The following is a 26,557-nucleotide window of genomic DNA, read 5'->3' on the forward strand; positions in this document are numbered from 1 at the left end:
TATCCATATAAACACATAGATTTTGACTGCACCTACAAACCTTGATCTACAAACTTGAATTACATGTCCAACATACTTAGCAGAATCACTTAGTTTTATTGCCTTTTTCAGCATCTCTAGCTGTTTTTTAAGTAGTTTAATTAAAGGTATGACCTGACTCAAGCTAGCAGTATCTGAACTCACTTCATTGGTTACAATTTCAAATGGGTTCAGTAGCTTGCATAAAACTGAGAGTCACAATTTATCTAAACATACTGTAAGCTCCCAATTTTTAAAGTGTCACCAAGAAAATAGCATGCAAGTCAAACACAAATAAAGTTTAATTGCTGATTATCTTAAATGCCCCATTAAATATACTTGTCTTTTATGTAAATTTAGTGATACCTCCTGTACAAATAATAATTTCCACTGAGATAAATTTGTCATTGAATGTACAAAAAACATGTAAACTGTAGTTGAAAAAAGTTAAGTATATAAGTAATGATCTTCAACAGCTTAAGTGGAGTCCTTGTTAAGCAAATGATCTTTGTAATGCACCAGAACTACTTTGCTTACATTATTGATAGTAAGTTTGACAATACAAAGAGCTGTTCTTTACATCCACCAATATGAAAGTATTTTCCATAATAGTCAAAATCTGTAGCAATATTTGTATGTGTTGCATTTCTTTATGGGGATCCCACGTCTTCTTTGAGGTGCCCATCCACTAGCAGACCTCCAAATGACTGCACAATTATGACATTGTAATTGTGCAGTTGTTTGTCAGTCTGTGATGTGCCTTCACTGAATGAGCAATTGTTCAGTGTAGGCACATCAATCATCTGTAAACATGCTGAACCTGATGTTATCGTCAATTTGTCCAGCATGTTTGCCCGGGAGCGCGCATCGATGGTTGTTTTAGACATTTTTGCAAATGATTTGCAAACGATTTATGAACGATTGAACAATAACAATATTGTTATCATTCAATCGCTTAGCTTAATTGTCTAGTGCAGTGGTTCCCAAACTGGGTGCCGTGGCACCCGGGGAGCCTCAGGGCACTTGCAGGGGTGCCTTGTGTTGGAGGGCTAGTACAAAAAAAATATTTTTAGTCTATGTGATGGGCAAAACCAGTGCTGGTTGCTGCCAATCAAAAAATATGTGGACAAAAGAAGTGGAGCCATGTCAATCATCACGTGACTGAACCTAGGGGTGACTTATAAGCACAATTTACTTCATTTAAGTTTTGCTGAATTTCTCAATAAGAGAATTTTGCCCCCTTAGGGGGTGCTGTGGAAAATTGCTGATACTCTAGGGTGCCGTGATTCTAAAAAGTTTGGGAACCATTGGTCTAGTGGATGGGCATCTTTAGAGTTATAAGTGCTGATGGTCTTATGTGACTTCATAAACACACCATTTCTCATTAGGGAATATAACCCACATCTGTGTTTCAATTAAAACTGGTTTACGTAACATGTGACAAATAAGATCATCAATTATTTCTTAAATCCCTACTGTAGTCAGGCAAACCAAATTATAATTAAAAAAGCACTTTGAAATGTTTTCACATTTTATATATAAGCAGAATCACTGCACTCATTTACAGAGTGATACATTGATCAAGTGATGGATCCACCATATTCAAGATGTCAATCAAAATATTTCAAAAACACAATGGAAATATTATATTATATTTAAAAAAAATTTGATATACTGAAAACTGAAGAGAGAACCCACCAGAAATGCTGTGCATTCCAGCAGACCGAAAGCCGGAAACCACCTGCATTCCAACGGACAGCAGACGTCATCAGTACAATATATATAATCATAACCAACCCACTTCACATAATCAATGCATATCAAATATTATATATACTTAATAAGTGATGGGTTCTGATAAAGCCAGGGTAGGTCAGTCACATACCCAATGTGTATCTGTTCATAGGTAATGATAACAAATTATCTAAATTCAGGTAATAGAGCACATCTACATCTAGTGTCTACTGAAATAAATACAAAAGTCTAACAACAGAACAGAAAAAAATAGATATTAGTTGATCTATACTTAATTAGCAAATTTAACCATAGGTAGCCCACATGGTAGTATTCAATGTTCTCAGGTAAGTACAACATATAAAATATTCAACATGAAAAGCAAAGAAAAAATACAGTAATTCTATAATATTACAAAAATCCAAAAATGAAAAAAAAATATGATCAAAGAAATATTAGGAAAAAGTTAAAATTAGGGGATATCATACCAAAAATAGAAACTAGCTGAAATGTACATTGAAAGGATTATGTTTACTTAAACCTTTGGTTCCCAAATGTAAGGTACTCATTGAATTCTGAAATAACCACAAGACATGTCTATGTCATTCACAAACGTTTCAGATATATTGTACCCAAAATTGGGTGAAAACAGGAGATATGTCTTGTGGCTATTAAAAAAGTCTAATGAGTGCCTTACATTTCAGAGTCATGTACTGTACATATCTGGTCAAATACACCAATGCTAACTCTTGATACCTTGTACTGGACATATATATACACACACACCAAAAAGGTATTAATGCTTATCTCTTTTTAAAGAATGAGGTGATTTTTTTATGTTTCTTATAGCCTTTTTGTATTTCTCAATCGGGCCAGATAAAAGTTCATCCACTTTTTCAACCTTCTGTACAAGTCATCCAAATTCTCAACTTTCTGTTGAGGTCCTATACATGGACCCAAAAAAGCCCAGTGTGTGGGTGTATATATATATATATATATATATATATATATATACACCCATCTATATATAGTAGTGAAAGGATGGAACTCAGGGTCTCAACAGTACTTCTAATAAATAACAGGCACAGCCAGGATATATAGACAACATTTCAGAGTGTTGGCTCTTTTATCAAGACATGCAGTACAATGAACAAAAAGAGACATAAATACCTGTGTATCCACCCAGAGGGAGTCAAGTTCCCACCCCTGCCACACACACTGGAGTCCTGGTGACATCATCAGTAAGCGATGACACCTGGGATCCAGCAGGAAGGTGTGGTTAGGGCTGTGCATACCATTACCATGGTGACAAAAGAAACTAAATAAAAAAACTATATAAATAACAGAGGCATAATTATACATAAATAGCAGCAGCAACAGATAAACTCATAGAACATTACAGATTCTACTCAGTAGGGGTGCACACACATCAACCACATTGTTTGCGATAGGGATAAATGTTAAATATGCACAATCAAGTAAAACTATGTAAAATGGATCTGGGTGCTGGACACTTCAAAATATTGATACTGACCATAAACTAAGTGTAACAAACTATTGGGGAAATAAGAAAAAAATCACCAATACAATAGAATCATTTCAGCTATGGAAAAAAATTTATTAATGCACACTCAAAGAAAAAGATTCAAAAAGGAACTATGGAGGCAAAAATGTACCATGATAAAAATTACGAGAAGCAGGTAAAAGGTCAAATTTCATTCAGGCCCAGTGGGTGAACAGTTTATAAGATATGTATCCATTTAGCTTCTGCTTGCAATAAAGCACGACCATGATTGCCTCCCCTTGGATTGGGTGGGATCCAGTCTATAATTTTATACCGGATAGAAGCAAGATTGTATTGAAAATCTCAGAAGTGGCGTGCCACCGGCTGGTCAGAGTTCTTTCCTTCAATAGCTGCTCGTATGCTGGACCTGTGTTGAGACATCCGTTCTTCCAACTGTCTAATAGTTTTGCCCACATACAGTAGGCTACAAGGGCATTTGATGTAACATACAATGTAGCAACTTGTGCATGTTACTGGGCATTTTATTTTAACGATTTTGCCCGATCTTGGATTTGCAAATGAGTTCCCTATTTCAAGGTAACTACAGGTGGTACACCCAATGCATCTATAGTTACCAGCTTTCCTGGTGAGGAGGTGGGAGGGTCATGGGGTAGTGAAATTGATAATGTCATTGTGCACAACAATGTCCTTTACATTTCTCCCTTACTGGAATGAGGGTACGATGGTGGATCCTAGTAATGCTGGTAGCTGTCGGTCAGTAGATACTATGGGCCTTACCTCCTTTGCAGCTTTTATGAGGCATTTATATATATATATATATATATATATATATATATATATAGTATACACATACATGAAGGGACATACAATTGGGAACAAACAGTGATAACACAAGACTGGGTAATACCAGACAGGCATAGAGGTAAGAAGACCCTGCTGGCAAGTTTATAGTCTATAAGATAATAGGCAATAATACTGCAATCTTGCTGGACCATTATTGCATAATGCATAATGTTTAATATTGACTGGACCATTATGCATATTGCATAGTGGTCCATTCAGATTGCTGAGGTTCTGGGTGGGGGCCCAATCACACAGGAATGTTTGCCAAGGGTCAGGAGGATGTGGAGAGAAAAATTAAATAATATAAAATGGTATGTGTGGACTGTATAGTGGTGATGTAATTGGGTAGGACAGCTCATAAAGGTTATGTGGGTAGTTTCGGAATTTGATTAGCTTGTCTGAAGAGATGAGTTTTTAGGGAACACTTGAATGTTTGGAGACTAGAGGAAAGTCTTATTGAACATGGGGGGGCATTCCAAGGAGTGGATGCAGCTCTAAAAAGTCTTGTGTCTGTGGATGAAAGACACAGATCTTGTGCAGAACCGAAAGGTCAGGTTGGGAGATATTTGGGGATGTAAAGAGATGTACAGTATTTTGGTGTAGTTTGGTTAATTGCCTTATGTGTAAAGGTATTTTATATTGAATATGATAAAAAAACAGGTAACCAAAGGACAGACTGACAGAGTGGAGCAGCAGACGATGAACAATTAGCAAGCAAAACCAGCCTTGCAGCTGCATTCAAATGGATTGTAGTGGTTAAAGTCTTTTGGGGAAGATCAGTAAGAAGACTATTGCAATAATCAATGTGGGAGAAATTAGTAATGCCCTTTAGACTACACAGTGATCAGATCATTCAACACTTTAGTCAGTGCTGTTTCAGTGGAGTGTTGGGAACGAAAGCCTTACTGAAGTGGACCCAATAAATTGTTTGAGTGAAGAAAGCTTGTGGTGTAAGTGTAGGCAAGTCTTTTAGGGACATGGGAGCTGTGAGATGACATGGTAATTTAAGAGAGAGTTGGAGTTAGAATTTTTTTTTGTTCAGAATTGGAGAAATCATGACATGCTTGAACAGTGATGAAACAGTGATGGGAAGATACCTATATAGAGAGAGAGTATAGATTTTAGTTAAGGTTGGGTTAAGCACAGGAGACAGAGCTCTACTGATTTCTAAATGGAATACGATCAAGAGAAAAGGTGGTAGAGTAAGAAGATGAAAAAAGTGTACATACTTCATCTTCCTTTGTGGGATCAAATGAAGAGAATGTGCCAGAGGATTCATGGAAGGAATTGAGCAGGATGCAGGCTGAAAAGAACCTACACGACCATTTCATTTTGAATCTAATCAAACTTGTCCTTGAAATAGGAAGCAAGATATTCAGCACTAGTAGTAGCTGTTGTGCTTGGTGTGATAGAAGTAAGAAGGGAATTAAATGTATGAAAAGTTGCTTGGAGTTAGAAACTTGAGCAGGGAAGTAAGATTGGAACTATGTTTTTTTGGCAGTGTCCAAATAGCTTCTACGGGTTATATATTCCACCCACGAATTGTACCCGATGAGGCATCCATCTTGGATGCACTACATAGGAATACCCTGGGTGGAATAAGTCATGCCTAGAAGAGATGACACAAAATGTGTGGTTGCAGCATCCTACCGCTAGGAGTAGGGTCCCAACATAATTGTCATCCATGAGTGTACAAGCAAGGCACAGTGGTGGTAGTATAGAGTGGTAGGCCCAGGTGCAAGAATATGCTTAGGGCCTCCCCATGCAGTGCCCCCAGTAGTGGTACACCTATGCAGTGCCCCCTGTAGTGCCCCATATGCAGTGCCCCCCAGTAGTGCCCCATATCATTTGCCCCCAGTAATGGCCCCCCTATGCAGTGCCCCAGTAGTGCCCCATATGCAGTGCCCCCAGTAGTGGTCCTCCTATGTAGTGCCCCATTTACTGTGCCCCCAGTAGTGGTCTCTCTATGCAGTACCCCCTGTAGTGTCCCTTATACAGTGCCCCCAGAAGTGGTCCCCTCTATGCAGTACCCCCAGTAGTAATCCCCCTATGCATTGCCCCCCAGTAGTAGTCCCCTCTATGCAGTGCCCCAAGTAGTAGTCCCCCTTATGCATTGGCCTCAGTAGTAGTTCCCCTATGCAGTGCCTCCAGTAGTATTTCCCCCTATGCAGTGCCCCAAGTAGTAGTCCCCCCTATGCAATGCCCCCAGTAGTAGTCCCTCCTATACAGTTCCCCTAGTAGTGACCACCCACCCAATACAGTGCCTCCAGTTGCGCCCCCCCAAGCAGTGCCAGTGTCAGTGCCCATGCCCCTTACACACAAAAAAATACACAATTTACCTGAATCCCCGCTTCTGCCATGACCGCCGATGTCCGCTCCTCCCGACTCGCTCTGCTCTATGGGAAAGACGTCATGATGTCTCTCCCATCACGCACTGCATGGGGAGCCTGAAGGCAGAGCTCATGAGTGAGTTCCAGCTGGCTCCCTCCATGGACTCAGCATCTAATGAGAGTCTGTCTGACTCTCATTGGCTGCAATAACAAACACACCGCCGCTGCTGGTGGCAGTGTATTTGTTACTGTGCAGTGCAGATCACTTTCACTGCAGTCTGCACTACACTTAAATACTGTGGGGCCAGGAGTACACTTGTGGCAGGTGCAACAGCACTATTTAGAATGTAAGCTCTCACGAGCAGGGACCTCTTCCCTCACGTGCTTCCCTTTTACATTTTCTTCGACTCTTTTCTCCCCATTAGGGCACCTAACACGTGACTGCCAACTCCCTGCTGCTTATTGTGGGTGTCTAACTGCTATTGCAGCAATGTATATAAATTGTGTCCTTGTCCTGCACTGTAATGTACTGTAAGTTACTTGTTTCTTGTTCACTTGTTAGTTCTAGCAACTATGTAAGGCGCTGCGGAAAACTTGTGGTGCTATATAAATAAAGGATAATAATAATAATAATAATAATAATAATAATAATAATAATAATAATAATAATAATATTGGATGCAGGCAGCTATGGGCTCCTGCAAAGCAGTGGGCCTGCACCGCTGCTAGTTCCGCCACTGGCAAGGCAGCCATGTTGGGTGCACTACGAAGGTTACCATGTGGTAGATAACCTGTACAAGGACCCAAAGCATATATGGGAACACTCACATGTGTGCAGGAGTATGATATACCCTGTATGAATAGATCCACGTGAATTACATCCTGCCCATGGAGGATGCACTTCAGTGGAGGCATAGCACCCCGGGGGGACGGAGGTACATGGTACAAAACAGGTAATAGCAAATACAGCAAACAGTGATGCAGTTCAGGCATGACAAATACGGGTGAATGAAACATTTGTAATATGGATAACCACTGAAGTAATAGATCCACGTGTTTGTTCATCCTGCCCAAGAAAGAACCATCCAAGGCAGCCATCTAGGGTGCACTGCTTAGGTTATGTCTGGCAGGGTGTGCACTCAGTGGAAGTATAATGTCCAGGTAGAGAGAAAAAAAAACTTTATTAAAACAATGGTGACAGCACTATAAGTAAAAACTATGTTAAAGTATGTTAAAGCTAACCAGAAATGCTAAATAATTTAGCAAAACTACAACAAGCCTGCACCTAGCATCTCCTTCGCTCGAGTGTGTGGTCTTGTCATATCCAGCAGTTTGTTGATTGCGATAAAGCAGAAGAATCATTAAACTAGACAGGCTTTTTGTCCAAGCTTAAGCTATATATGATTTTATTAATTGTCTGCTAATCAGAAAATGTCAAGCTCATGTTCATTTACAATTATATGACAATATATTTTAATTATAAATAAATTAATTTATTAATAAGGTATCAAAATTCTGAATAAAACAATATCCTTCATCTTTTTCACTAACCTTCTCTTAAGCTTTTCTTCAAATAGAATAAAAATATTCCTACAATAAAGCTGTAACTGGAATTTCACAGGTCCTTAAATCTCTTCAAGTTAGAGCAATAAAACATGAAAATTATGGGCAGAAATGACCAAACTTTGTATCTCATAGTTTCTACATTTTATTAGTACAGAAAAGTTGAAAAGTAGCTAACTTTGTATGCGTTTGTAAAATAATATATTGTACTTTTATCACAGCAGTAATCACATTTTTGTTATAATTGTCTAGCAAGAAATTTACAGATATAGGCCCTCATTCAGAGCCGCTCGTTAGCGGCAGTACGCTCGTTCCGAGCGATGTTTGCACATCTGCGCATGCGTACGGTTTTTAGTACGCATGCGCGAACCAGTCAGTGCGGCCAAAAATCGTTTGTACGCTATATAGCGAGTGCCTGCTATTTTGAGTGACAGAATGAGGCGTATGTGGGTGGTAACAGGGGAAGGTGCTTGAAAATGGGGAGTGGAGATCCGAACGCAGGCGTGCTTAAAGGTCAAAACGGGCGTATTATGGGTGTGCATAATTAATACAGCAGCGTCATTGACCACGTCACTGGGTTATTTTATAGCCAGAACTGCTCGCAAATTTGTGGTAGCAAACACCAACCACAAGAATAGCGAGCAGTTCATACGCTGCTCGATGTACTCGATTAATCTAATAAATAGCGGACATGACGTATGGTGCGAGCGGCCAGGGGGCGTTTTTAACAAATAAACGAGCGTATGTTTTGCTCGCTCGTTCAGACTTAGAGGTGTGAACAGACTGCAATTTGCGAACGGATCATTTGAATAGCCACCCCTTGTTTTTGAACGAACTACCGCAAATAGCGAACGGCTCTGAATGAGGGCCATACTTCATTAATTCAAACTGTCAGCTATACATACATTGGTAAACACTTTCTAATAACAGAAATATGCCACAAATTATGGAAACATGATCATTTACTTCTAAATATTTATCCTGCAACCATTTGTAGGTATGTTTTGCTAGTGTGAAATGTGGTTTAAAGTGGGCAGTGCTGCAATAGGACTATAACAATAAAGAACATAAGAAAAGTTGCCTCAAGAAGTTACAGTGCATGGTTAAGCTATCTGGAAGATGAATGTTAGGAGTCTAATGCAGAGCGTTTTCTACACCAGCTAGCATAGTGCACCCTGTATGACATCTTGCTACGCATTCCCAGAAAAGTAGGCAAACACATACAGTATGTGCATTAGCAGATATGTGGGATTCTAGCAAATATACTGTAGGAATCGGTATGAAATACCGCCGGACTTATGTCCAGTTCAAATCCCGACACCGCAAACCTGGCACCAGTGAAGATCCCGACTGTGCTAAAGGTAAGTACTAACTAACCTAACCCCCCTAACCCTAACCCTTCTTTAGGGTTGCCTAACCCTAACCTCCCTCCCTAGTGCCTAACCATAACCCCCCTCTAAGTGTCTAAACCTAAACCCCCCTTCCCCACTGCCTCAACCTAACCCTCCCGGGGGGGTGCCAACCCTTAACCTCCACCCGGGGGTGCCTAACCCCCCCTTCCCCTAGCCTAACCCTAACCCTCCCGGGGGGGTGCCGGACCCTAGGTCCCCCCCGGCAGCCGCTAACCTAACCCCTCTCCCCCACCGCAGCTGTCCAAGCGAGGCTTACCTTCGATCGGCATGCGGGGTGTTGGGCTCCCGGTAGGTAAAATGACAGACATTGGGATCTCAACGACTGTCATTAGACCCCTGCCGGGATTAGACAGTCGGGAAGCCAGCATCGGCATTTCCACAGTTGGCTTCCTGACTGCATCCCATACTGTACATGCCTGCCACAAAGATACGGTATGGAGGAGAAAAGGATGTTCTACCATAGGCTTAGTACTGTAAATTTGTGCAGACTTACTTTAGCTACAGTATGAACACATGCAGACCAGGAAATAATGCATGTCTTAATAAGTTGTATTTTTTCCTGTGGTAACTGGCATGTACACATATCAAATTATGATGATCACAATTGCCAGCTCTAGTAAATTGCTTGTAATCCAGCACATTATTTTGTGTTTTGTTCTTGTATGCAATATAGGATATTGTTTCTGAAGTATTAAAAGGTTTTTTTATACCTAATATACAATGCATGCAGTATTTTGTATACAAAACAAATTGTTAAAGACATATACAGATGTGTTCTCACTTAACTATACTTCTGGCTATACATACATATGGCTTTATTGTGATATGCTAGACACCTGTGATAAAGTATCACAAGCTAGTACAATACAATTCTATAGAATAATAGTGTATGACATTTATTATTTGTAACATTTCATGACACTTTGGGACATATCCAATTAGCAGCGGGAGTTCACCCGTGATTAATTGTTTGGTAAAAGTCCCGTGGCGCGGGGTTAAGATATTCAATTATTCAATTATTCAATTAAATAGCTATTTTCTCGCACCATTAATTCGGGTCTCACACGCGTGAAAACACTGATTCCGCAAGAACTGCGGTATCAGTGTGTTTTTACCTCTCGCGCGAGGCCGAATAGGCTGGTTTTCCGTGGATATTACCTCGCTCCTCCATGAATTTTGAGGTAAAATCAGATAGCGGTGACTCGCGCGCAGGGTCTCGGGGACTCCTGCTCGTGGAATCCCCGATAATTGAATCCCGACCAACGTGACGTAAACCCTGCGGCTAATTGGATATGCCTCATAAACTAAGTTATTTCTAGCCAGAAGGATAGTTAAGTGAGAACCTATCTGTCAGGCTTAAATCAGATATAATATGCTTCTGGTACAGGCATGCGCATATCTTGTGGTAGTTACAGCTTTCCATACACATGCAAATGCAAATTGCACCTGCATGTTAGAATGCAAAAATATATCTGTAAAACATCACATAGGGGATAATTGCAGTATCCCTGATGTAATGTTTACTGATAGATTTTAATCTGTCAGTTATCAACCAGAGAGGAGTGATCTCATTAAAATTTGAGAAATGTATCAATATAGTACTATAAAATCATAGGTGCATGAAAATAACAATAGCAAATGAGACACTATTAAATACTGTTATTAAGTATTAATGTACATTATGCAATTGTTTATCTTAGTATTATTAATCCAACATGAAATACTGTACTGTGTTCAAGAGTCTTACCAAAGCCAAGTTATGTTGTCTTAAAAATGTTCTTACACATTCAGGGCCTGATTCAGACCCACTCGCAAGCGATATGCGCTCGTGAGCGGGTCGATATTAGGCCACTGCACATGCGCACGCCGGAGCCGTCTCCGACGTGCGCATGCGCGAGACCCAGCTAGAGACAGGCGCTCCGTCGCTCCGGGTCTCGCACCGAAAGGGGGTGGCTGTCAATTTTGATTGACAGCTCGCACCGTTTGGAGGTGTGGCGTGGGGGTGGCTTCACAAATGGAGGCATTCCCATGCGAACGCCTGCCGTTTGTGGGTGGCCCCACTGACACCACCAATGTCAGTGAGAGAGCTTTCGGCTCTATTAGAGCCAGAAGCTCTCTGGGGCTTGCAGCCACGAGACCCTACCACAAGGGTCTCATCGCAAGCCTGATGGCCGCGATGGTCTTGACCATCGCGACCATCATCCTGGCCACTCGCAATAGCTGTGGGTGGTCACCCACAGCTATGTGAGCGGCAAGGAGGCCGCTCCAAAAAAAAACCGCCCTGATTCAGAGCGAGCACTCTTTCAGAGCATCCGGCTCTGAATCAGAGCCTCAGTGTTTTCTAAGCTATAATAAGATTCATTGTACATTTGATATAAGATCAAATATTGCATCATGTAGTTAGTTTTAGTTAGAAATTGTAAGTGTGATGTTATTCCCTAATTCCATATTATCCATACTTTTCTCTGTGTCGTTGTCTGTACTATAGGTATGGCCAATGGATGACTGTTGGTTCTTGTTTTTAGTACAAAATCATTATAGGATTTTAGAGAATATATTTAAAGCTCAGTCACATTAAGGGTAAGATTTAGCAAAGCTTGGAGAGAGATAAAGTGGGTAGAGATAAAGTCAGGGGTGCCGAGAGGGGGTGGTTACTATTTACACAGGTCCAGGCTTGTTGGAGGGGCCTGGGTCATGCAGCCTGCCCCCTGCCCCAGCCACCACTACTTAAGTTCAGGCATGAAGAGAGAGGACTGACTGCTGCTGACACATGCTGCTGTCACACTGTGTGCTGGGCTAGAGAGAGAGTCTGCTGCAGCAATCAGTTCTCTCTCTCCCTGCATTGTATGTGGGGAAGGAAAGGGAGCAATAGCAACCTCACCCCCAGACACCACCCCACTTTTGAATTTCGTGTGCCCGCTTTGCATCCGCGAAGATATTGATTTTATTTTTTGTAAGGTGGGGGGCTGGCCACACCTTCCAATGGGAAACACCCACTCCCTGTACCTGGGCCTGGCAGAGCTATTGGCAGTCCTGGATAAAGTACCAACCAATCAGCTCCTGTCTCTGTATTGGCTGTGGTTTAAAAAGGAGTTGATTGGTTTGTATTTTATCTTTCTCCACTTTATCTCCCTCAAAGCTTTAATTAATCTCCCCCTATGGAACAAAGAAAAACCATACATGCAATTTTGGCTGGTGGCCCCTATAAGATTATCCCACCATCAAGCTTAATGTTTATTAGTGGACATCAAAAATAACACATTGTTTTTTTACTTAATTTTTATTGTTAAAGGAACATGTGCTGAACACACAAAAACTTCAGCGAGATCACACTTATTCAGGGAGACTCCCTGATATTCAGGGAGAATAGGCAAGTATGGTTATACCACACTTTGATGCCCCAGTTTCTAGAATGTACTGCTTATTCCCCCACTGTAGTGCCACATATTATTTCCCAGTAATGTTGTGTAGGTCCACAGTAGTGTCCTTAAACTCCCAAAATGGTGCCTCATAAGTGTCTCTACAGACACTAAATATGATACACAATTTTCACTTACCTCTTACGTTTTCCTCTCTTTTCTTTCTTCCTCTTCATTCTTCCTTCAGGAGTCTCATGGAGGACACAAAATTTTTATCTATCTCTCTCTCTTTATACAAACACACAGAGCTCAAAGTGTGCCGGTACAGGCAATTCACTTTGGCACCAGGCTGGCGCTGATCATTATCACTTGTTTGGTATGATTGGTTAATCATACACCTGACTATATTCCTACAAAATCCCTGACTTTGTGCAAGTGTACCTAAAAGAATTGATGCTGTTTTGAAGGCAAAGGATGGTCACACCAAATATTGATTTGATTTAGATTTCTCTTCTGTTCATTCACTTTTCATTTTGTTAATTGATAAAAATAAACTATTAATACTGCTATTATTTTTGAAAGCATCCTTACTTTGCAGCATTTTTTCCACACCTGCCTAAAAATTGCACACAGTACTGTGTGTATATATATATATATATATACACACACACACATATATACAGCATGCATACTGACCCAGTTACCATCCACCTCACAGCACTCACAGACCCTCCGCACAGTACCACATATTGCCCCCTTCACGGCACCACATAGTGGCGCTTTTACTGCCCACCTCACAGCACAGGACCCCTCACAGCACCCATGATGGCACATAGTCCTTCTCCACTCACAGCACCCCTCTCTGTACAGCAACCCTCTCCTACAGCACCCACCACAGTACAGCACCCCTCACAGCACCCCTCACATCATAGCACAGCACCCTTTTCCCCTCTCGGCAGCAACTCCCCCTCACAGCACAGCACAGCACCCCTCTCCACTCACAGCACAGCACTCCTCTCATAGCATAGCAGTGTTGCACATCAGCAGTGTTGTAAATCAGCATGAATCTGACACTGAGGATAAACATGGTTGAATTTTTTCACTAATGTGTTAGTGATCTATATTTTAATGTATATGGTTTTATATTGATTGTATTTCTTTAGTTTTTATTTGATGCAATTACCTATTCTAATTTCTCTGTCTTTTTATTATTGATTATTCCTTACCTTTATAATCATTGATTTTATCAATTTTACTTTAGTGTTTTTTTCTTTTTTTTTCGGTCCAATATTTGTATATTAAATTGGTCTTAAAACAATTATCACTCCAGTGGATTATTTAGGACCTTCCCTATGATTAAGTATTCTGGAGATACTAAATAATGAACAATATTAAAGAACCATAAAGGCACATAGGGAGCGCTTGACCAATTATTTAATATGATCATTTAAACAAAAATATCACATAATGTTTTATTAAAAACATGATATAATAGTGGGATATTAATCCACTTAATGGGCTCCATAGAAAAAGATCCACAATGTAATAATTAGGAAAGCAGCTGAATTTATATAATATAAAGATGAAATAAAAGTTATCTTGAGCGCTGTAGAAAGGGAATGGGGAATAGGGATTGTCAATAGTAAGGGTACACAGAGAAAAATAATAAAGGTTAGTGTGAGAGAGGTGGAAACAAAAAATGTAAATAAACACAGATAAATAAAATGAGTGTGAAAAAAATAAAATAAAAATAAAAACAAACTAATAAAATAAATGAGTTTAAAACATATGTGGAGGTCTAAATAATTGCAACATGTAATAGCAAGTCACTATTCTGTGCAAGCCAATGTATATAGCCTTTTGTGAAAAAGTATGGAGCGGACCTCGGGAGAGGTGTAGACAGTCCATCTGATGTAAGTCTGCAGGTGCGGTGGTCCCTAATCTTACACTACTCTGGGGTTTTCTTCTGTAGCGGCAGTCTCCGGATGGTCTGTGGAAGCACGTGGTGCCGCGCTTCTCGATGATGTCAGATGCTAGCCGGTAAAGAGTCACTTGTTCTCATCTAGCTCCAGCTAGTGTCTCCACCTATGGTCCAGCTCCTAAACCAAACGCATTTTGCACCATATAGGGTGCTTTGTCAAGGATATTTTGCTTTAAATAGTGTAAAACTGGACGTGTATTTCCGGAAGTTGTCAGGAAAAGGGCGGTAAGCACATGGTCCTGAGTTAAAAACATATTTTTTAAAAAGATATATGTTGCAATGAAAATTATCAATTAAAAATAAATAATAATTGTGAATTATGTATAATAAATGAAAATAAACAAATTAATAAATAAAAATAATAAAAATAGAAGAATATATAAAAAATATATACAGAAATATCAAAATAAATGCAAATAAAAAGTTAAATGGAAGAGAAAAAAGAGGAAAAGGGGGGTGGAAGGGGAGTATTAACGTTCATGTTCATAAAAAGGCTTTAAGTTCAATGTCAATATTGAGTCTTAGAGGTTCAAGGGTTCGTAGCTCATAGATCCACATAGTTTCTTTCCTTTTTAATGTGGATAATAGATCCTCTCCTCTCCAGTGTGGGGTCACTTTCTGGATACCTATGAAACTCAATCCTTTAGGGTTTTGGTCAAGTTTTCCCTAGAAATGGGCTGAAAGATTGTGTGTTTTCAGACCTCTTTTAATGTTGTACACGTGTTCGGCCATTCGTGTTCGTATCTTCTTTTTAGTTTGGCCCATGAATTGTATTCCACATGGGCATTGTAATAGATAAACAGCACCTTCCGTATCGCAGGACAAGTGGTCCTTAATGTCATATTTTTTCTTTGTTTGTTGAGATTGAAACGTTTTTACTGGTCTTTTCATATTTTGATTTTTACAGCCTGGACATTTGTAGCAGTTATGAAAGCCTTTTGTTTGTTCTCTTTTTAGTGGTGGTGGTAATGGTAGGATGCTTTTTGTTAGGTGTTGTTTCAAATTTCTTGTTTTTTTGTACACAATCTTTGGTTTTGGTGAAATCTGTTTTTTTTAAATCCTCATCAAGAAGTAAGATGTGCCAATGTCTATTGAGAATTTCTTCAATTTCTTTATAGTTTCCGTTATATTGAGTAATGAAGTTTGTTTAGTGGTCTAACTTCCTTCCATCTTAAGACTTTTACTGTATTAGTTCTGTTCTTTTTATATTTGCTGTTTTTTCAATTTCTTTGTGTAAAAATGGTTCTGTATATGCTAATGCTAATGATGCACGCCCTTTAATCGCAATTTTGACACCCAGACATGCCTGCGTTCAAGGTAGCGCTCAGTCTTTGTGTTACAAGTGCACAATTCCCGAACAAAGTGACTGGCTTACACATGCGCACTGCGATGCATGTGCACAATGCGAACCATCAGCAGTTACAAGCGAACGCTTCTAAGTGTCCGGATCTGAATCAGGCCCAGAGTCCCTAAAGGGGAAGCTACTAGAAAATATATTTTATTTTAGTATAGTATCAATGATAATAATAATAATAATAATAATAATAATAATAATAATAATAATAATAATAATAATAATAATAATAATAAACAGAATAATTCCTTAAAAGCCAGAAATAAAAACCAAAGGAAATAATTAATTGTATATATATATATATTAAGAAAACTAGATTTTATTCATTTCAATACAATTATTTAGACCCTTTGGTAAAAGGGTATCTAAAGAAAAAATCCAAAAAGCTTCACATTTGCAAAGAAAATTAAAGCGATCTCCCCCTATGGAAGTCTTCATAATATGTTCAATGCCTTGAAGCTTAAGTCCATTAATATTACCCCCATGTTTTATTTTTACATGTTGGGAGAGACTATGTGTATTTACTCCTTTTAAAATATTTCTCCTATGTTCAAGAAACCGTGTGTGTAACAAATGAGTTGTCCTCCCAACCTTTTGAATACCACACTTGCAGGTGATAACATAAACAACAAAAGTAGTACGGCATTTGATCCTACTATTGATATCAAATAGAGAGCCTAGTGAGCCTGACTTAAATCGGATACTTTTATCTAACATGAATTCACAAGTAATACAACCAGTCTTTCCACATTTATAATTGCCCTTTTTATTTGAAACCCTATCCAACCAAGTGTCTATATTGGAGCCTAATACTTCTTCAGATCTAAAGTGACTAGGGGCTAGATATTTCTGCAAACTCATAGCTTTTTTGAAGATGATCCTTGGTTCATCTTCAAGAACAGTAGATAACACATTATCTGTTTTATGGAACGGATAATTCTTATTTATGGCCTCCTTTAATTCATTTGAAAAAGAATTTAATATAATAATACATTTCAAATCATATTAAGATGCAGAACCTCTTTTTAAAGAATAATAAAATCGAATGCTAAAATTCAACTCTGCATGCTGATGGTTTGAATGAATCGATAACCAAATTTAGCTCTTTTAGTTAAGATTTATTATTATTAATATTTACATTAAAATACATATTAACTACATGGATATTCCCCTCCTCCCTTCTTTATATTTTATATGATATTCTTATTATTCTTTATATAAATTTTTACATTCTATATCCTTTTACAATATATTTATATTAATATTGGGATATTGGTATTTGGAACTAATAGGTTCCACTATCGATTTGCACCTACTTTTGTACAATTTAAGAGTCAGACCCATTCATTATTCATGTAACGCAATAGATATCACAGATATTCTCCTGGTTACAAACATGCCTTGATAATTTCCATGTAGAAATTATAAAATTCATCAAGTTTTGAAATGCTTTTTTTTCAGAACTTGATTGAGAAACTGTATGCCAACCAGAGATGGCATGCAGCCCTCGATAATCATCACAGGCTGTGAAGACTTACAGTACAAGCAAGCCCAGCCACTGCAGCCAGCAGGGGTATCTATTAATATACCTCACCGACAGAAGATAGAAGAGACAGGTGAGCTGGGGGTAGAGGAAGCGCTGGCAGAGGGAACTTAGACACCCATGGTGGAGGAGGGGGGCTGGATCGGTCACCCATGGGGGGAGGGGGTAGCTGCATTGGACACTGGATGCTGTGCACTGGGGGGTAGATCAGACCACGGAGGCCGCAGGGGGTGGAGGAGGTGAAAGACAGTGGGGAATAGAGAGGGGGCAGACACAGTGAAGAAATCCTTATGGATACCTCACATGTAGGGGGAAAAGTATCACTGTTCTTAAAAGCTGTTAGTGAGTCATGATGAATGTCTCCAAAAGATGTTTTAAACTCCTAGCAAGTTTAAAACATAATTATCACTAGTGATAATTATGTAATGATGAATAGGCCCATATGTGAGTAAATCTAAAAAGTGATAATTACTACTCCACCTAGTGTCTCACAAAGCCAATTACCTTTTCAAGGCTTATAATCATAAGGAGTGAAGAACTAGTAGAGAAAGACAAGGTACAAAGAAGTAGAAATAAGAAAAATGATTGCTGTTGATAACAATTTCTTTTTACAATAACTAAGAAAACATCAAATAAATGGAAATTATTACTTATGAATCCTATGTGTAAATATAATGGACCACAGAGGATTGGGAGCCAGTCAAAGAAACCAATAACCTGTCACATGTCCAAAAAAGTTTAAAAAAGAGCTCTCTATTGACTGTTTAATGAGGATTGTGAAGTTTTTCCTCCATTTTGCTACTCTTTTCTACTTCTTTTTCCTTCATTGTGCTACATTTTTCCTTTATTTTGCATCTCTGTTTGCTTGTAGTGTGTTAAGTAATTATGATAACTTTTTTGGCATGGCTAAGTAGCAAAGTCCATAGCACAATAAATGAGGCTATTTGGCAAGATTTGAGGATAGGTATATGTGTATGTCGCAAAGGTGCTTGAGACACTTATGGCCATGATGGCACCTCTGCTGGCCTCACAGTGCAGGGCACTTTTCTGTGGAGTTCTTGGCTGCCATCTCCAGAAATGAAGGATGCTTGGTTTCGGGTGCCAGGTCAGGGTAGCGTGATGTCTAGGTCCAGTGCCACTGCTCTTCATTGAGGATAATGACTTTCAGTGTGCAGGCTCACACCCTGGTGGTCTTTATCAGCTCTCCTTGTGATGTAATCAGTTTATTTCTATGTAATGAGGAACTGCTCAGCAAACTGTACTTGATAATTACAAGTCTATCCTGCATTCTGAAACAGAAGTTCCTGTGCAGTTAATTATCATGCAAGATTGGTTGGAAGAAATTCAAGCCACTCAAGCAGTTAATTCACCAGTTCTGGTGCAACAAGCAGTTAATTCTCCACTGGTTTCTGTTCCTTACTCAGAGCATCCAATTAAATTGCAAGAAACATTTGATGAAGGTTGTCCACAGTACTAACAGTTTCTGGCTCAGTGTTAGCTAGTTTGTGCCCATATACTGTACATAATCTACAGATTTCTTAAAAATGTAATTAAACTTCACCTTGTAGCACTGACATGGGCCACTCCTTATGTGGAAAGGCAACATCATACTCTTTGACCATGTTACTGCAAGCATTTATAAGAGCTTTTGAGGATCCTCATCAGGCATCTTATGCTGTGACTCACCTAGCTAATTTGTGGAACGCCTCCCACTCAGTCTTGGACTACAGTATTTCATTGAATTCTACACCTGAATTGGGGAAACAGAGTTGAACAAGACAGCAAAGCATCACCATTTCAATTGTGGTCTAAATTATGACATTAGACATAAACTGGTTTATATGGATACCCCATGAGGACTAAAGGAATTAGCTGATTTACGTATTATCTTCAATGCATATTTGACAGATTTTTGCTTACAGAAGGAAAGCTCTCACTATGTTGCTCTTGGAGTGTATGACTTTAATAAAGCCCCTAGAGATCATCTCATGAACCTGAGATTATGCAAATTATAAACATACTTATCTCTCCCCTCAAGAGAAACAGAGTATATGAGACTTGAACCAGTATCAGCACTTTGGTAGTGATGCACACTTTTTGGCTAAATGTCAAAACCATAGAAATATTCTGGTGAACTTAAAAACCCAAACTCTTTGAAGAGGGTTCAAGACTGAAAAACACTTTAATAATTACTCTTATGAAACTTCTCCTGCTATGTTTGTCTTCTGCTTCATCTTCATTCCAGAGGAAATCCAGTATTTATCATTGCTATTGTTAATATAGGTACAACAGGGAATTTCTTTAATGAAGGACTTGTAAAACATCGAATTTCACTTCTTATTCCCAAAATGAAATAGTTTCATCTGGAAACATTGGGGCTTATTCAAAGATGTACCAAAACCAATAGTTTGCATAAATCTTAGATGGTTTTTGATCTGCCCAGGATCTACACTGCATATGCGCAGATTTTGTACTGTGAGAAAGCTCATAGTGTCCCCTAAGCATCACCATAATTGACATGCTACATCCATTTGGGGGTAGGAAGGGGGCAGTGCAAGGGACAGTTTCTCAAAACGGAAGCAGCCGTTTCTATTATCTGGGTGTGCTGAGGCCAGTGTCTGCATTTTAATATGTCACAGTGAGTTAAAATAAAAAAAATTCTGATTCATTGTTTTAAAAAATGAAAGATGGATATGGTGGGGAGACATTTCCTTCCTGTGGAAGGTATTATGTGTCTGCAATTCTTACATTTTTTTCCCTTCTGTTTGACATGAATATCCTGCTAGAAGTGTAATTTCAGTGCTCATGAATAAAATGTAAATTAAATTCTTAGTATATATTCTGGGACAGCTGAAGAGAAGAATAGTTTAAGATCAGCTAAAGAGTCTTGGGGGTGCAGCCAGGAAGCTAAAGAAGAAGTGAGATGGAATAGGTAAGGCAAGCAACAGTTGAGAAAAAAAGTAAACTTCTTAAGGATCAAATTAGTAACCAGTTAGCTACCAATGATGTTCTTCTAAAAATTGCAGGCCACACAAATCTTTTAATTCAACCAGATGGTCTTAAAACCATGGCACAGGGAGTAATTAAAACCTTGTGTGCCCAGAACACATAACAGTACCATAGCTAGTAATTTGGATGAGGGGGATCTCAACAATTAAAGCTATTAGAAAGCAAATCTGCAGAGCACTATGACTATACTGCCATCTTCAGTTGCCACCAAGCCTGACACTATTAATATGACATACCTAAGAAATGTTTATAATGTCTTCATATAGGCCCTTGTAAATATAGTTGTAGTTTTTAAACAGGGTGCATTGTCAAAAAGACTTAAAGCAACAGAGCATTATAAATATGTATTTGGGGGATGCAAACAATACTTCAATCAATAATTATGAATGAACAAACGAAGATCCATGATGAAATTATGAGTGTATACAAATGTACATTTTAAAATTTGATATGTTTTAGTTTTATTAATATTTTATTACATTTTCATCTGGCTCCAAAATTATATGTAATCTAATGTAAATGTTTTCAAATTAGAACCAACTTCAGGGCATAGCAATGGATAAAGTAAATTTATACTTTATAGTAGTGCAGTCTCCATCATAATTCCTTACACATGCTATATGTCATCTTAGGTTTACAGTGATACTTAATGTGACATTAAACATATACTATAACCATAATTATGGATAGTATGTATGCATACAGGTATCTCAAAGACTGTTTATGACTTCAGGGAAAATACAGCTATTACTTCTGTTTTGGCTGCAGTAATTTTCCTTATCTGGGAATTGAACCTGTTGTTTAAAACTGAAAATATCAACACATTATCTCTTTTGTTATTGTTAATATGAATTAATTGCTGTCCATTCAAGTTACAAGACATGTAATATTTATATGCAACAACAAATTATGTGATTTTGGCAGATTTTATCTAATTTTGAAAGAAAAAAATACAGATCCAAAACCAAAACACGAAAGAGGCAGTTTTGGCAAAACAAAATACAGATCCAAAACACAAGGAGATACAGATCTAAAACCAAAACTCGGGGGTCAGCGCACATCCCTAGTAATAATTACAAGAGAATCAGGGGCCCATTTATCAACAAGGTTTTTTTCATACGCAATGGATTTTAAAACTTGTTGAATATGATAAATGGTGCTCAAGCCAATCAGCTCCCAACTGTCATTCTTCAAACCAATGACAGGAGCTGATTGGCTGGAGCATCATTATCATACACAATGAGTTTGAAAACTTGTTGCGTTTGAGTCTATCAATATCACAAAAAAGTGATTTAGTTTCCTTTTTCAATTCTTAATTACTGTATATCTGGGGCGCATCTATAATACAGGGATTCCCAACCATAGTCCTCAAGGCACACTAACAGTCCAGGGTTTAGGGATAGCCATTCTTGAGCACAAGTGACTTAATTAGTGCCTCTGTTATTTTGATTTAACCATCTGTGCACAATCATGGATATTACTAAAACTAGGACTGTTAGTGTGCCTTGAGGACCGAGGTTGGGAATCACTGCTATAATAGGTGCAGGGTGTGCATTCCACACAGCACAACATGCACCCATTTATTAAATAATTACCTCTCCAGAGTCCTGCATCAGCGGTAGCATCAATGCACAAATTTCAAGGAAAATGTCCACCATGGCCATTTTTCCATTGTTTTGCACAGGCGCAGTAGGGAAATTACCAGGAAAATAGCTGCCATGCCATTTTGCCGATGACCTGCACATGCGCAGTAGACCCTGGGTTATCACTAGAGTCTACTGTAGTACCTGGAGTCTGCTGCTGGGTAGTAAGTAGGGTGCCCCGAACGGAGACTGCACACGGGTCCCCTCCTCTCTTAATAAGCCCCTACTGTATATATACAAGTATTTTAAGACTTGACTAAAATTACAATTGGTTTCTATATTTGCACACTCTGTACCTGATTCAGAATTGGATGCAATGCAGATGTTTCCGAAGTTAAGTGATAACCAGTTCTCTGCATTAGGGATGTGCGTCGACCCCCGTTTTTGGTTTTGATTTTGGATCTTGATTTGATTTTGCCTTACCACCCTTGCGTGTTTTGGTTTTGGATCTGTATTTTTATAAAAAAATTGTAAAAACAGCTAAAATCACACAATTTGGGCCTGTTTTTGTTCCTACAGTATTATTAACAATAATTTTCAGGCATTTCCAGTCATTAACCACCTCCCAGCTCACAATATTGTTTACACTACTTATTTTCACCAATATAGACCAAAGGCTGCAGCGGGCTGGCTGGCTGGCTAAAGTAAGAAGCAGAGCAGCGGCACAAATGCACATCAGTTTAAAAAAAAAAGGACATCTATGAAACATTACCACACAGCAGTAACAGACAGGATGGCAGTTTAATAAACTATAATAATGTTAGTCGGCAATGCCCCAAATTGTTCAAAATGTAAAGGAAAGAGGTGCAAGATGAAATTGTCCCTCCCACCCACTCTTATGTGGTATATTAAAAAGGACATACACAGTTTAACAAACCAAGCACTTTAGCGACTAGGACTGACACTTTTGTGGCTGAGATCCTTGGTTTCTTTGGACCCCCACAAAACAATTTTTGGAAGGACTACCTCCAATCATTAAGGAGGAGGTTGATGATGACAATGTTGGTGGTAGAGATTGCATGTGCTGGTCCAAACTGCTAGTAGCTGATACTGGACTGCTTGTCATTCATTTACAAATTATTATAACTTTGTTAAATAAATTGCATGAACTCACTGCAAATGATGTAACAGGAAGTGCCGAGATGGTTAACATCCCTACCTCTACTAACTTTGGCTTCACAAATGGTACAAATGACTTCACAACTGTTGACAGGATTTGGGTTAAAATAATTCCAAACCCAAGACGTGGCTTTTCTGGTCTTATGCCCAGGCATAACCATATCTTTATTTTTATCACAAGCAAGAACTGCTACCACTAGTGGTTGAGTTAAACAAGCATCATTCTCATCATCAACATCCTCATAAGCATCAGATAGGACACAAATATCATCCTCATACTCTTTTTACTCTTTTTGCACTTCCTCCACATTACCATCTTCAATTTCTATTATTTCACCATGTAATACTAGCACATCCATCATGGCGTCAGTGATCTGCTGTGCAACTGGGTGAGAGCTGTTATACCTGCTTCCTCTATCACAGGATTGTTTAAAATTCAATATTTTGTAAACTACTATTACTAGTAGTCTTCTTGGTCCCTTTCTAGAAAGAAGATCCACACTCAGCAGCAGCAGCAGGCCTAGCACTCAAGGATTCTTCTGAGGATTACAGGAAAAGGGAGGAGTCACAAAGTCATATCCTGGATGCAGAACTACCTCTGATCATTAGTGAGGATATTGATGACAAAGTTATTGGCAGTGGAGATTGCAGGTGCTGGGATGTAGCTGAGGGAAGGGAGCTAACTAATGCTGGACTGTCTGTTGTTTTTTTAGCACCAGTTTCTGATTTTACCAAAAATGTTCCATGAACTTGCTGCAAATGAAGTAACAGGGAGGAGGTTCTTAGATGGTTAAGGTCCCTACCTCTACTTACTCTGGCTTTACAATGGATACAGATGATTTTACAATTGTTTGGATTTGAATTTCGTATTGCTACTGTATATTCAATATAATCATAGGGATATATAAATAATGAAGTGCAGGGACAGAGGTTGTGAAAAAACTCTGTCCTGGCAATGTGTTAACCAGGGGTGTAACTGGACCTATGGGGCCCCATAGCAAAATTTTCATGGGCCCCCCTAGGTGCAAGACCCCTTCCCCTTATGCCCTCCTCACTCCCCTCTCCTTAACAGTAGACTTACCTGCTCCATAGTCGAACTGCACAGGGCAGGAACACTTCCTCTTCCGGTCGGCTCCATCTGATCAGTCCTCACTGATTGAAGCTGGGAGGAGGTGGCCATGCCTCCTTCCAGTATTAATCAATGAGAAGACAGAAGATCCAGAGGTGGAGCTGACCGGAGGACATTACCATGGAGGTGAGGGCGTGACCACAGAGAAGGTAAGTCGACTCAAGGTTAAGGGAGTGAGGAGGGTGGAGATGGAGGGGTGTGGAGGGGGGGCTGTTGACCATAGGTGCAGGGGGAGTGCCAGGCCCAAGGTTGGTCCAGACCCCATAGCAGCTGCACCCCCTGCACCTACGGTAGTTACACCACTGTTGTTCACAATAGTGAAAGCCTTCACATGTCAAAGCATACTCAGCCTATGCGCAGTAAGGCAGTGAACAGTGTGGAGATGGAGCCTGCAGTCTGTGTCTGATAGGACACAGGCTGCATGCATATAGAAAATACATGTTTATAATAGAAAATAGCTATACAGTAGCTTACCTGCACACAGGGACAGGAATCTCTGACTTGTGAACTGTTTCTGTAACCTGATTAGGTGGCCTGTGTGATCAGCTAATAAATATGGTCAGGCAATGGTTAACTGCAGGAGTAATCAGCAGCAGGGTATGCATATTGGAATCTACTGCTGGGAGACTTGGGGCAGTATTCAATTAGTTTCTCACTCACAATAAAGTTTCACATGCCGGACCTTTCTCCTACATCGCGTATTTTAGCCACAGAAACTTATCGTGCGCGTACCTGGTATTCACCCTATTCAATTCCAAAGGATGCAAAACAGGCAAAAAGTGGTGTCATAAATGGGGAAATCAGTCTGAACCCCCAAAAAGATGCAGAAACATTGGGGATTAATGTAGTAGTGCCATATTAGCCCTAATAAAACTGTTTGGGTTTCTTAAGTTCACACAATTTCCTCTAATTAGCATCTTTGCACAAGTGGTGAAGAATAGCATTAAGCAGTATTTTTTTTGAGAAAATAAGTAGTCCTGTCAAATTTGGGGTACCTGAAAATGGGTGCTAGCATCTTTTAATGGCTCTAAAATGTAGTTAAAAAAAATGTAAATTCCTCCCTCATAAAAGCACTTGCAATCATAAAAACTCTTGACCCCTTTTTAAAGCACCCCCAGAACCTTATTTCGCTAGTTTGTGAACTTGTCCTCCCACTTTGTGCATTTTCGCTCCCAAATTCCAAAATTTCTTGGGGGGGTATTCCTTACTTAGTTTTAGGGATTTTTTGATGCAGTTATTCTTTGGGTGGCTATCCCAAGGGTTCTGAGTGGTTTACACAACTTAGCACCCCTAAAATAAAAATGTTACACTTCTTTTCTTCTGCTATTTAGAGGCAAATCTTTTTCACATATTACATTGCATTGACTCTCCGCGTATATGAAAAGCGGATGGAATTTACATACAGAGATAAGTTTCCGACTGGTAAAAAGTCGCAATCGGCGATACTTCTTCGGATCCTGGCTTTTTGATTCTAATTGAATACGGGCCTTGGTGGTAGAACTGTATGATTAGGCTCAGTCTGTAATAGCAGGGTGGAGTGAAGCTGGACACCATCTTAGTAGGATACACTGGAATATAGAGCAGTACCAGCTTAGCAGGAGATGCTGGAGTGTGGAGCTGTACTGTCAGGAACCATATTGGAAGTTCTTCAGGTGAGGATAGAAGCCAGGGGGTTAGGGTGGCTAAGGAACAAGCAAGTGAGTGACAGTACTAGGTCTCCCTATTGTGGCCAAACCCAATTTTGGGTAGACCTACCCAGAGGCAGACCTGCCCAGAGGCAGGTCTATCTCACTTAGTGGTCTTCACTAGTGACCCCTTAAGATGGGATATGAGTTTCACTGCACCAAGCGAGCAGGTCAGGGGGAATTGGACAAGTACAGTACCTGGGAGTGGCAGGAAGACTGGTAACTATATTTATGAGAGTTAATTCACAGGAATCCAGCATGGAGAGAATAAAAGTATAACACTAGAGGCCAGCATAAGAACTAAATACTT

This window comes from Taudactylus pleione, unplaced genomic scaffold, assembly GCF_031769625.1.
Source record: "Taudactylus pleione unplaced genomic scaffold, aTauple2 ptg000005l, whole genome shotgun sequence".
NCBI lineage: Eukaryota > Metazoa > Chordata > Amphibia > Anura > Myobatrachidae > Taudactylus > Taudactylus pleione.